The sequence below is a fragment of the Peromyscus maniculatus genome, chromosome 6 (assembly GCF_049852395.1).
Source record: "Peromyscus maniculatus bairdii isolate BWxNUB_F1_BW_parent chromosome 6, HU_Pman_BW_mat_3.1, whole genome shotgun sequence".
NCBI classification, from domain to species: domain Eukaryota; kingdom Metazoa; phylum Chordata; class Mammalia; order Rodentia; family Cricetidae; genus Peromyscus; species Peromyscus maniculatus.
Genome location: NC_134857.1, coordinates 27091779 through 27106416, shown reverse-complemented (window position 1 = coordinate 27106416; position 14638 = coordinate 27091779).

The window sequence follows — 14638 nt, the reverse complement described above, 5'->3', positions numbered from 1 at the left end:
TATAAAATAATTATTCAACATAATTCCCAGAAAATCTTGGAAAGTATCTGTGTGACCTATTAGAAGATCCTTGTGTGTCTTTCTATATGTCCTTATTCCAGTAATATGAAGATTTTCATTATAATCCATGAAGAAAAACTTACATATCTGGTTATTTCATCCCCAACAGATACATGTCCACCACCGCCCCTGCATCTATAGCTCAGAGAACTTTGAAGAAGATAAGGGAAGATTGTAAGTCAGAATACTGTAGAACAGTCAGTCCTACAAATGGCTACATGAACAAGATAGGAATAGCAATATAAAGGAAACATAATTTTGTAAGGCTCTATCTCAAGAGAAAGAACTACAGCCAACTAGTGAATTCTGGAAGAAGGGGAATTAGGCATTCCCAAGCATAAGACATTTCAATTATTGTCCAATCAGAGTGGTCAATATTGAAAACATATACACACAAAAACAAAATTAGACTCAGGAGATTGTGTTAAATACATTTGTGCTCACACATTCACACATGTAAACATGTGTCTAACAATGATAAATAAAAATAGGCTATCAACTTGAGAGTGTGTGGGTCATGAAAGGAGTTGGAGAGTAGAAAAGGAAAAAAGAAAGTGATATAATTCTATTCCAATTAAAAACATTATAAAATGATCTATATCCTGTAGCTAGAGTTTTCCTGCCTTGCCCACAGTCAGGACGAATCTTTGTCACCCGCCAGTCCCACAGCTGCTCAGACCCAACCAAGTAAACACAGAGACTTATATTGCTTACAAACTGTATGGCCGTGGCAGGCTTCTTGCTAACTGTTCTTATAGCTTAAATTAATCCATTTCCATAAATCTATACCTTGCCACGTGGCTCGTGGCTTACCGGTGTCTTCACATGCTTCTTGTCATGGCGGCAGCTGGCAGTGTCTCCCTGCCTCAGCCTTCCACTTCCACTTGACATACAGACCATCCCACAGCAATATCCAAATGTTTTAAAATTTTAAATGTAAATGTTTGAAGATAGATATCACTTTACAATGATATAAATTTGAGTAAATAGCAAGTACAAAAATGTTTATTTTGCTGTTCAGTGCAAATCTTGCAGGTGTTAATAATGCCATCAATGAATGATGTCATTTGAGGGTGAAGTACACTCCATAGACTCATGTGTTTGATAATTTGGTTAACAAATGATGATGATACTCTTGAAGGTTGCAGAAAATATAGAATAGAGCCTAACTGATGGAAAGTGATCACAGAGGAGACCACAGAAGGTTTGTAGGCCAGCCCATTACCTGTCCATTTTCTGCTTTCTGAGTAGAGACACAACCTTGAGGTCAGCATTTGCCTCATACCCTTGTTACCATTCTTTCCCTGCCGTGACATTCTGTATTCATTCAAACTCCGAGTCCAAGTAAACCTTTTCTTCCTTAAGTCACTTTTTAATAACTACTACTTGCACACAACAACCAGGAAGGTAACTAATATAGATACTGAGTATAGCAACAAAAAATTCCAGCCAATGAAATCCTGAATAATAGGAATGCAAAAATAAGCCTGAAAGATATTTCGGGGGTTTATGGTACTTGCCTCATGTTCAGTCCCAGTGGCTCACATTGTAGAAAAGAGAATTTTTTTCAAGTAATCATCTGTCTTCCACTCATGGGTCATGGTATGTGCATACCCAAAACATATACACACATATATACATTCACAAAAAATAATTATATGAAAAAATTAAAACAGGCAGAAATAGATAAACCACTTTAGATTATATTTGAATATTATCACATGTATATATACAGGAATAGCAATTTTTTTTTATCCTTAAACTGATTAGGGAAAAATTTGAAAATAATTTCCTAATGAATTGACTCACATGTGGACATGATACAATCATGACAATAATAGAATAACCCGGTTGTCAATTTTTCATTATAGTTAATTTTTCTTGTGTGTGTGTGTGTGTGTGTGTGTCTGTGTGTGTCTGTGTCTGTGTCTGTGTCTGTCCATGTCTCTGTGCATGCATGCACACAGGTTCAGGTACCTGATTAGTCTAGAGGCACAGGATCTTCCTGGAGATGAATTATAGGCAATCTGTGAGTTGTTTAATGTGATTGCTTGAAATTGAACTCAGGTCCTCTCCAAGAGTAGTCCCTGCTCTTGGCTGCTGATTCATTGCTCCAGCCCAGCTATCAGTACTTTCCAAAGGGCCCCTTCTTTTGTTCACCACTGTCATTATTAATGTGTTACTCGAATGCTTCTTCATTTTGAAGCTTGTTCTGTGTGTTTTAAGATGTTTAGAAGCTAGCTTGATATCTCTCTAGTAGAAGCTAAAATATCCAGTATGAAAATCAATGTGTTCTCTGATATTGCCATATCATTTGGGTACCAACTTGCTTCTGTGGAGAACTTATGCATGAAGAGTACATGAAATGAAACCAAGAGTTTAAGTTTACAATAAAGAAGAAACAAGACTCATTAACAGATCATTAGAGTTTGATACATTGAGAGCTTATGTATGAATAAAATAACAAGATGCCTCAATAAGTGCAGATCCAGAATAAAAACTAAAACTGTATTTCTATATTACATTAAAATTCAAGAGAGACCATTCAATGAGAAGAATATTTTCCTATAATTAAGGGAAAGTGCTGAGTGTGATAGTCTGATAACATCATAGAAAAGAAATACATAGAAACAGAGAGTAATCGGGAAAATTCTAGCATTACACAAAGAGGATTTCTCCAGTTTGTGGTGTGATATGATTGGTTCTTTTTATGGTTTGCCTACTGTAGATGAAATTCTAAATGGTCTTATTAAATAAGAAACACAGAGCCAAATGCAGAGTTAAAAGCCCAGAGATCAGAGCAGTAGCCAAGAGCTAAGACTACCTTATCTTACCACTCCCTGCTGTCCTTCCCCTGAAAGAGAGGCTTTCTTCCTCTGTCCTATCTTTTTATTACCTTTCTGTTCTGCCTTCTCATTGGCTCTAAACTCAACCACATGGTTTCCTCATCACTGCCTGTCTATACAGACCTTCAGGTCTCTATGGTTGGTACTGGGATAAAAAGTTCAGGACACCTTGCTTTGAATGTGTCCTTGACCACAGAGACTGCCTGCCATGTAATCAGATTAAGGGCGTGTCCTACCGCTGCCTGACTCCTGCTTATGGCTCGCTGTGACTTCTGACTCCAGGCAACTTTATTAATATACAAATAAAATTACATTTCAGCACAAATAAAGTATTACTATATCCTACCTCTTTCAACTTCCATAAAAGACAGAGAACATACTGTACTCCATTACTGACATAGGTCACTTAGCATAATGCTTTCCATGTTCATGCATACTGCAAATGACAGGATCCCATATGTTTTGTGGGTGGATTATACTACATTCTGTATTAGTGGCATATGTTCTTATGTACTCATTCATCAGATGGAGGCTAGGAATAGTATGAGAGCATAAAAAAAAGAAAAACTAAAAATAACTATATACAATTAGATGGGGGTAGTTAGTTCTAATAATCTATATTACAACTGACCAAATAGAGTTTATATATAGTATAGATTTTATAACTAGCTGACAAGTATTTGAAAGTTTTTATTTCATAAAATGGCAATATTTGTGGTCATTTAAATGTTAATTACATCCACTTGATCATTACCTATTGTTCATTTGTCTTTTTCTGAGGAAGATCTCACTATGTGACCGCATTGGCTTTGAGTGCGCTACCCTCCTGCCTTTACCATTTGAATAATCTTTATACATTTATAGAGATCCTATCTGGCAATAAGCACATTGATTCTATGATTCTGGCAACCTGGCATATACTAATTCTTGACAGAAGTCTGTGAGATAATAGAAATGGGTGAGGATAATAAATCTATGATTATTTTTCACTTCATTTCAAATATAAATTACTTATTTGTTTACTAAAATTCATCACTTTTTCATTGATTTATACTGACTTGAGCTATACACTCACTAACACAGCCCATTGTTACCCATCTCCTAAAGTAGTGTGCACAACTTAGCCATTCTGACCCAACCTTCGCTCTTGGCCACTTTTCTTCAGAACTGTACAACTTCAATTTTTTTTCTATCAATTTTATTCTCTTTTCTTTGTTTTGAGACAGGATTTCTTTTTTTCTTTGTGTAACTTTGGACCTTGTCCTGGAACTTGCTCTATAGACATGCTGGCCTCAAACTCACAGAGATCAGCCTGCCTCTGCCTCATGAGTGCTGGGAATAAAGGCATGCGCCACCATCACCCGGCTTCTCCCAATTTTCTTATTCAGCACATTTTATATAAATGGTATAAAATATACGGCCATATGCTTTCAATTTGTATGAGGTTTTACTATTATCCACCTAGCAGCATATGTCTGTACTCCTGTCGTGTTTCCAGATAGCATTCTGAACATACCACATATATACACAATTTGAGATAGACTTTTGTTTTGTTTTGTTTCCTGCTTTTTGGTTACTACATTGTCTTCAATTCTCATCTACAAGTTTTTTGTTGTTGCACAAAATCTAAATTGTCTTATAACAAAAACCTGGTGCCAGGTAACGGGGTAAATGCTGAAAGATCAGAGAGATAAAGGAATAAACCACAGCTACTTCTCACCTGGCCAATTCCATGAATCTTCTGACTGAATGAGTCCTCAGCCAAAAGAAGTCCAATCAAAAAGGGGCTAGTTCATGTCTCCTCACAACTTATATGCCTTTCTCTGCCCAGCCATATTATTTCCTTCCTAGTGCTGGGGTTAAAGGTGTGTGTGCTTCCTAAATATTTGTAACAAAGGCCTGAGCTCTCAAGTGCTGGGATTAAAGGCATGTGACTCCTCAGTACTGGTATAAAAGGTGTGTGCCACCACTGCCTGGCTCTGTGTCTCTCCTAGACTGAATCAATCTCATGCAGTCCAGGATGGCCTTGAACAGAGATCCAAATGGATCTCTGCCTCCTGAGTGTTAGGATTAAATGTGTGTGCCAACACTATCTGGCCTCTATGTTTAATCTAGTGGCTTGTTCTGTCCTATGATTTTCAGGCAAAATTTATTAGGGTACACAATATATCAACACACATGGGAGCTCACAGAGACTAATTATGTTTTAAAATATTACATCCACTCTCAGATATTTTACTTTCCCTTTCCCTCCCAATCAATTGGTCATCATCTCTTAGTTTAATTTTAATTTTGAGGTATGAATGGATGAAGATCATAAAATACATACTTATAAGTACAAATTTTTCCAATAATAATTATAAAATAGTAACATGATTTAAACCTTTCTTTTTACAATTAGGTAAAAAAAAAATCCCTCTTTGGTTCATTTTATCCACATAACTCAGTTTAAAATCTCATTTTTATATGTGTCATTTGAAAAGACATTTCTTTGCCCCTATACATATTTTGCTATAATTTTAGAAATCAATCACTAAAAATCATAGATATTTCTGAACTTTCACATTTATTCTATTAATCTCCCTGTGTAGCTTTGCTTCAATATTAGATTATTGTGCATTTTATATCAGTAAAATTTTGATAACATAAATTAATACATCCATTTCATTTGTTATTTCTTTTTCTTTTCAATATTGATATTAGAGTTTATAAACTTATCCAAAAACCCCATGGAAAGAATTTGGTCAGAAATTTGGAAGCTATTATTTGGAGTTTTTATATACATTTACAAAATATGATCTTCAAACAGCATCATTTTCTAATTTATAAATAAGAATTCTTTTATTATTTAAGTATTTATTATTTTTGCAAATTAAATAATTATTTTTATTATTTATTTATTTTACATATCAGCCACAGTTTCCCCTCCCTCCTCTCCTACCATTCCTTCCCCCCACTTTTTTTATCCCCTCACTTTTCCAAAAGGGTAAGGTCTCCCATGGGAGTCAACAAAGCATGGCATATCAAGTTGAGGCAGGACCAAACTCCGCCGAAGCCCCTCCTCCCTGCAGGTGCCCCCCTCCCCAGCATCAAGGCTGAGCAAGGCATCCCACCGTAGGGAGAAGATTCCAAAAAGTCATGTGCCAGTGATAGATCTTGGTCCCACAGGAGGGATTTTATAAGCAAATTAAACTTTAAGTCTTCAGAATACAAGCAATTTACATTCTTTAAAATATATATAACAGTGGTGATGGTGGTGCATGTCTTTAATCCCAGCACTCTGGAGGCAGAGACAGGTGGATCTTGATGAGTTTGAGGTCAGCCTGGTCTAAAGAGCAATTTCCAGGACAGCTTGGATAGTTACACAGAAAAACCCTGTCTCAAAAACCAAAATCAAACAAACAAACAAACAAAAAGTATACATGACAGGTGGATGGTGATGGGTCTGGGTGGTGGTTTTGGATGGGAGGGAGGGGTCAGGTGGGTGAGAATGGAGGGAGAGTGCTGTGGGACGGTCTGTATGTCAAATTGCTCTGATTGGTCAATAAATAAAACACTGTTTGGCCAGTGGCCAGGCAGGAAGTAGGTGGGACAAGGAGAGAGGAGAATTAGGGGAAGCAGAAGGCTGAGGCAGAGAGACACTGCAGCCGCCGCCATGACCAGCAGCATGTGAAGACGCCGGTAAGCCACCAGCCACGTGGCAAGGTATAGATTTATGGAAATGGTTAATTTAAGATAAAAGAACAGTTAGCAAGAAGCCTGCCACGGCCATACAGTTTGTAAGCAATATAAGTCTCTGTGTTTACTTGGTTGGGTCTGAGCGGCTGTGGGACTGGCGGGTGACAAGGATTTGTCCTGACTGTGGGCAAAGCAGGAAAACTCTAGCTACAGGAGAGAGTACTAACATCAGGGGGCATCTCTGGGATAAGCTAGAAACCTAGTGATATGGAAACTCCCAGGAATCTATGAGGGTGACCTTAACTAAGACTCCTAGCAATGGAGGCTATGAAACCTAAACCAGTCATCTCCTATAACCAGGCAAGATTTCCAGAGGAAGGATTGGGACCACAACTCAACCACATAACCATTGGCGTACAATTTGCTGTGCCTACAAGATGTGCTGAGGTAAAGGTGGTACAGAAATTATGGGAGTCGCCATCCAATGACTGGTCCAGCCTGGGACCCATACCATGACAGGGAGCCTACCACTGACACTGCTTGGGAGGCCAGTACCCAGAGGAAGAACAGCCTGGAGACCTAGGATAGAACCAAACATTGTTAGTAATAATAATGATAACAATTAATAATAATAATGATGATAATAATAATAATGTAAAGGAAATGCTTTATAATGATATTCTGCTGTACTCACAGATTGTTGCCTAGCCAAATTGTCATCAGTCAGGCTTCAACCAGCAACTGACAGAATCAGGTGCAGAGACCCACAAACATTAGGTTGGGCTTGGGGAATCCTGTGGAAGAGGGAGAGGGGAGATTATGCAAGCCAGAGGGGTCAAGGAAACCACAAGAAAACCTATAGAGTCAACTAACTTGGGCTCATGAAGCTTATAGGGACTGACCTAGGTCCTCTGTACATGTTAAAGTTATATAGCATGGTCTTCTTGTGGGCCTCCTAACAGTGGGAGGAGGAGCTGTCTCTGAATCTATTGTCTGCTTTTCAGACCTTTCCCTCCTACTGGGCTGCCTTACTTAGCATTAATAAGAGCAGAAATATGTAGTCTTACTGCAACTTGATATGCCTTGGCTGACTGATATGCGTGGCTGGCTGATATGTGTGGCTGGCTGATACACATGGCCTACCCTTTTCTGAAGAGAAAGGAGGAGGAATAGAAGGGTGTAGGGATAGTGGATGTTGTGGAGAGGGACTGGAGAAGAGGAGGGAGGGAGAGAAAACTGTGATTGGGCTAGAGAAAATATATTCAAAAAATTAAAAATAAAATATTTGGCTTATATTGTTTTTAAATATTCTTGGCTATTATATTATAATTCTACTGGCTTATGTGTGCTGTTCTTAAATTTTTCAGCAATACAAAGTACATTAATTTTTAAAAATGACATTTTAGAATTTTCAGTGTAGATATGCAGGTAGTCTTCATGCACACATTTCAGTTTTTACTTACTTGAGAATAAAAATCTAACAATGGTGGAAAATTTTCCTCTTTTCTTTCTTCAGTTGTGTTGTTATGGCACTACATATACAATCAAGACCATGTTGGTAACATGTCTTCTAAGAGTAATAGCATAATATCAATATTCTACTTCTATGGGTTCCTCATATGTGGATTCAATTAAATGAGCATTGAAAATATTATGTGAAAAGAGAGACATTAAGACTGCTCAGTGGGTAAAACAGAGCTACTTGAACTTATTACACACACACACACACACACACACACACACACACACACACACACACACATATATATATATTTGTACTTAGATAGATCACTTCCTGAGAGAATTCTTCAGCATCAGTCTATCCTCAGAAATTGAAAGAGAATGGATGAGTAAATGAGGAGTAGCAGATGTATGAAAATTATAAGTACTAAAACACAGATAAATGACAAGGAATGGAATGTGACAGAAAGTTTGGGTCTGGTTAAAACATACTTATTGGACCATTTCACAGATTTATGATATTTGCCAAATATTTCATATTATATTTCCATAGTATATGAAGTACAGTAAAGTAATAACTGTAAACTTTCAGGTGCTGGAGTAATTGTTCAGTGGCTAAGAACACTGGTTGCTCTTGCAAAGAACTTGGCTCCAATTCTCAGTACCCTCGTGTCCTCTCAAAAACATGTGTAACTCCAGTTCCAGGAACTCTCATGCCCCCTTTTGGCCTCTGTGGGCACTGCATGCATGTAGTACACACATTCATGGAGGCAAAATACTCATATATACATATGTGTGTATGTGTGTGTGTCGGGGGGGGCTTCTTCTAAAAAATATTAAGACTAGAATTGTGATGGAGAGCACTAAATATCAGTGTGGTTTAGAGCAAGGATCAAGTTCCATTTCTCCTTGTGTTTGTCATTGTTTTGCAATTTGGCACTGGTTACTGTGTGTGTGTATGTGTGTGTGTGTGTGTGTGTGTGTGTGTGTGTGTGTGTACACATACACACACATGTGCATTGTCCAGGTCACATTTATGTTCTATTCAAAGCATACTATTAACATGGCTTTATATGATATTTTTTAGGGGAAGAGGGGAATTTTATATGAGGATGCAATTCATATATCTTGTCAACTCTTGAATCAAGATTCTATAATTTACAGAACTATAGTGGTTGTGTTCTAATTAATGGATATTAAACTTGACTTTGATTTTTCAGTTTGACTCATTATTTCTAATGGAAAATAACTATAAAATTTCTACCAAAACTTTGTGTAGTGAATAAATAACTAATTAAAATTGTATATGGCCAAAAAACTTTCAAGCACCCAAATATAAACTAAAAGTAAATGTAGCATGCTCTTCAATTTTAAATGTAGTGTTATAATTAGGAAATGGCATATATAGCCAAGATTAAGAAATTTCTATTTTATCAGTAAAGATATTTACAAAGAAAGTGACAATATTTTTTAAGTCTTTGCCTAAACAAAGATAAATACACTCTAAGCTATAAATGAACCATACTGAGTTTTTATATTTTGTATATAAATATAGCAACATATTGTGGAAGATTTTTAGTAGCCTATTAAATCTCACTCAGTAAACAAATGACATAATTATTTTAACAAGCACACTCATTACAGAACTTTATTAAAATGAATATGTCTGTCTTATATCTGAGAAGTCAATAGTCTTACTAAGACAGTTTTTGGAACATAAGGACAGTAATAGTTGCTCAGTGTAGCTCCATATTTGTGATACTTACCCAATAGAGAAGTCAGTTATGCATTAAGGGTTGGCTATAATCTTAAATCTTTCATCAGTGCTTAAACTTTGATAGTATGTAACACAATCTAAATATCAATTAAAAAACTCACAAGAGTACAGAATATATAAAGATGGCCAAATACACAAGGAATATTTTATGTATATTGTTTTAATAAGCCTTATTGTTAAGTGAGGCTAATACATGAACACATGCATATTTTATAATTTTTTTATGCAAAGACTTTGAAAGTTTCATGTTCTCAGTCACATTTTATTATAGAATACTTATAGGTTGTACAGAATAATAAATGTTGTCCACAGGATCTACAGGGCTTGTCTTTCTCTTTTGCTCAGGTTCCCTTGTCAAATTAATTTCTCACTTTCTCGGTACATTGTCACAGTTGAGAAGTCAGTTATGTTACATCATTACCAACTTTACTTCCAACCTTTTCTGTAGCTATGATGTCTATTTAGGCCTTTCTCACATACAACATTTGCTAGGATACTCTTTATTTTTGATGATATAAATAGTTTGGATATATTAATTATTGAGTAGCCATCTATATCATTTGTTTTTCTTATGTGGTAAATGTGGCTGCTGGTTTCAGAGAAGAGCATTCCAGAGGCAAAGACATGTTTATTTGTGATAACTGAAATATATGTGATCATGTGGTTTAAACGCTGCTCACTTTAACTTATGGAGTTGGATAATTTTGGCAAATTTAGCCCATGTAAAAGCAACACACAAACACACCCTGGTGCTGGTCACATACTCTGTGGGAAGTCAGTGATTCTATGTTGCTTGCAGAGTAGAGAAACTTACTTACTTAGAGTTGAGTTCCGTGCTCAGAGACCACTTACTTTCCTCTTTTACATATGACCAGCACTGGATTTTTTGTTTTGTTCCTGAAGTAGTCATTGTGGTTACTGATAATTCACTTAATTTCCTCTTATGTGTCTCTCACACTCACTTCCTTTGCTGTTTCTAATACCTCTGTGCACTCTAGTACTGCATGGTTTTCAAGCATATTCTGTTCTCTTTTATCTGGAACCAGCTACAGAATCAGCCCTTGCTCCAAGAACTCCTGATTACTACCCTTGGAAGTTGGCTTTAGAAGTCACAAAAAAGTGCCTGGCTTTGTTCATTGCTGCTATCATGTCATTGTTTTCAAGTTCTTTGGGAGACACCCTGGAACTTGTGTGCTAAAACTTACAGCTGCACATATCTTGAAACCTATATTGGTACTTATTCATATGCATTCAGACTAATCTGAATATATAAATACACCAATATTTAACTTCAAATCAGTTCCACAGTATTTATTTAAACTCTTTGTTTCCATGGATACTTGTTGCATCACAAACTAGCAATGGGAAACTTCCTATCCTTTATCAGCATGACCTTATTTATTCAGTTTCATTATGGAAGCACACAAGCTCAGAGTAGTTTTTCTATATTCCCATGAGGAACAACTTTAAATATATTTTAGTAATCATGCAGAAATTATTTTTCTCTTAGCGTTACAATATTCAGTCTAGAAAAAACCAGGTAGGCTGCCTCCAGACACTCTTCTGTCTCTCTGTCAGATCAATTTTACACTAAATGCAGCTTTACCTCAGTTCCACCAACATCTCCTGTAGATGCTACAAACCAGTTCCTTGTAACCTCCCTCACTCCCTCATCCACTGTATCCCAGACCCCAACTCCAGCAGTTGACAACCCATGGGCATCTCCTCCCAGGGTAACAAGTAGGATGAAGACAGACCCTCTTCTATTCGTGAGTTTCAAAAACCCCAGCCCCATCCCAAGCTCTGTAGATAGAAACCTCTTACGGTCTCCTTTTCCTCTCTGACATCATTCCCAGTAAAGCAAAAAGAGGCATCACGCAGCAACTACAGACAAGTTAGAAACAAAGAAAAAAAAAAAAAAACACGCACTCAAAAAAAAAAAAAATCCAGAAACAAGAAACCTAAACCTTTATTCATCACAAACTCAGATGTCAGGACATCAGCATAAAAATACAATCAAAAAAGCTAGAGCAATATATTTCCACTAAAGCCCAGCTATCATACCCGAGAAATTCCAACATTGCTGATGCACAAGGAGACCTTAAAACAGCCTTTATTTCTATGATAGAGATTCTTAAATAGGAACTAAATAAATCCCTTAAAAATATAGAAGAAAAAATCAAACCAATCAAAGCAACAAAAACAGAAAACAGTGTAAGGAAAGAAGTAAAACTGCTAAAACTTGAAATTGGAAATAGAAACAATATAGAAAATCCAAACTGAGGGAATTCTGGAAATGAAAAAGAAATAGCTATTCACACAGAAACTACAGAGGCAAGCTTCACCAACACAATACAAGAGATGAAAGAGAGAATCTCAGACAATGAAATTACAATTAGAAGAAATGGATACATTGGTCAAAGAAATGTTAAATCTAAAATAACACCTGGAACAAGATATCCAGGAAATCTTGAACACTAGGAAAAAAACCAAGCCTAAGAATAATAGGAATAGAGAAAGTAGAAGAAAACCAGCTCAAAGGCCCAGAAAAGTTTTTCAACAAATTCATAGAGGAAATTTTTTCTAACCTTAAGTAGATACCTATAAATACACAAGAAATATACAGAACTCCAAAGAGATTGTACCATAAGAGAAATTTCCCTTTCCACCTAATAATCAAAACTTTAAACACAGAACAAAATAAAATATCAAAATCTAAAAAAGAAAAAGACTAAGTAGCATATAAAGAAATACCTGGTAGAATTACACTTGACTTCTTAATGGGGACACTATAAGTCAGAAGGGCCTGAACAGATGTGCTGCTGTGGGATGTTCTGTATGGCAAATATGTTAATAAATAAAACACTGACTGGCCAGTAGCCAGACAGGAAGTATAGGTAGGACTAACAGAGAGAAGAATTAAGGGAACAGGAAGGGAAGGAGGAGACTGCCTGCAGCCGCCACCAGAACAAGGAAGATGTAAGGTACCAGTAAGCCATGAGCCACTTGGCAAAGTACAGATTAATAGAAATGGGCTAACTATAAGAGTAAGAGCTAGATAGGTATTACCTCAGGGTGAAGAGTTGAAAAAATATATTCCAAGCAAATACACTTAAGAAAAAAGTTGTCATAAACATTTTAATATCTAACAAAATAGACTTCAAGACAAAACTAATCAAAAGAGATAGGGAAGGATACATGTCCACCATGATGACATTTCAATTCATAACATCTATTCCCCAAACACAAAGGCACCTAAGTTTGTTAAAGAAACACTACTAGAGATTAAATCACATATTGACCCTCTCAGATTGATTGTTAGAGACTTCAATATCCCAATTTCACCAATGGACAGGTCATCCAGACAACAACTAAATAGATAAATTCTAGGTCTAACAGATATTATAAACGTAAACGACTTAAAAGATATTTATGGAACATTTCACCCTAACACAAAAGAATATACATTCTCTTCACCTCACAGAACTTTCTTCAAAATTGGTCACATACTCAGTCACAAATCAAATCTCAACAGATACAAGAAAATTGAAATAATTCCTTGCATCCTTTTAGAACCTGTGGATTAAAGCTAGATATCAACAACAACAGAAAGAACAGAAGAATTTCAAACTAATGGAAACTGAACAACTCTATTGTTGTTGGTTGTTTTTTCTACTCTTTTGAGGAGCACCCCCCCTTACCTAGCTCCCAAATAAATCACACATGGAGGCTTATTCTTACTTATGAATGCCCAGCCTGAGCTTGGCTTATTTCTCTTCAGCTTTCCTTATCTTAAATTATCCCACCTATCCTCTGCCTCTGGGCTTTCCCTACTCTTTTACTTCTATAAATCTTTCTCTTATTCTGTGGCCTGCTCTGTAGCTGGGTGGCTGGCCCCTGGAGTTCTCCCACTTCTCTGACTACTTTTTCTTCCTACCCTATTTCTTCTTCTATTTATCCTCTCTGCCTTCCAGCCCCACCTATTTCTCTCTCCTGCCTCACTATTGGCTGTTCAAGTCTTTGCTAGACCATCAGGTGTTTTAGACAGGCACAGAAACACAGCATCTTAATTTTATAATATTCTGTCCATTTTTAGTTAGCATATTCAGAAAAAATAATGCATTATCTATCCTATCTTACTGAATCCAAAGTTTTAGACCTAACTTACTTTCTATCATAACTAAGAAAATTGCAACTATATCTAGTCTTCAACTTTATCAAAGACCCAGAAGGATGTAATATTATCTAACAACAGAGACGTGTGGCTGCCTGGACAGTCACCCAAAGTTCCTCTGTATCATTGGGGCATCCATCTACAGGCCTAGAATATCTGGCAGACTGTTTTAAGAAGCAGGAATTTTGGACTGTCTTGCCTTGTTTTGGCAAAGTTCATCAGTCACTTTCCTCTGTGTCCTGCAGAATTTCTGGTAGTTTCTTTTGTGAAAAAGGAACCTTGAAGGACCATCCCTTCATGAATTTTGGCAAAGTTCATCAGTCACTTTCCTGTGGGTCTTGCATGTTCAGTTTATACAACATAATGTTAATCAGTCCAAGAAAGAGCAGCTTCTTGTCCAAATGGATAGCCTTGCCACATTGAAAGCAAACTCCATAAGGAGTTTCTTCAAAGCCCATCATCTCTGAAGTAAATTGGTGCTGCCAGGAACAAATGTATCTAATTGTCATGAAAAGGCCTAAGTTAACAAAACATTTTAAATGTCATATTCTGTAGGTCTTTGAAAGGTTTGAAGACCATCTATCTATCTAAAATATATCTGGAAATATGATCAGGAAAGCATACCTAACATATCTACAATTT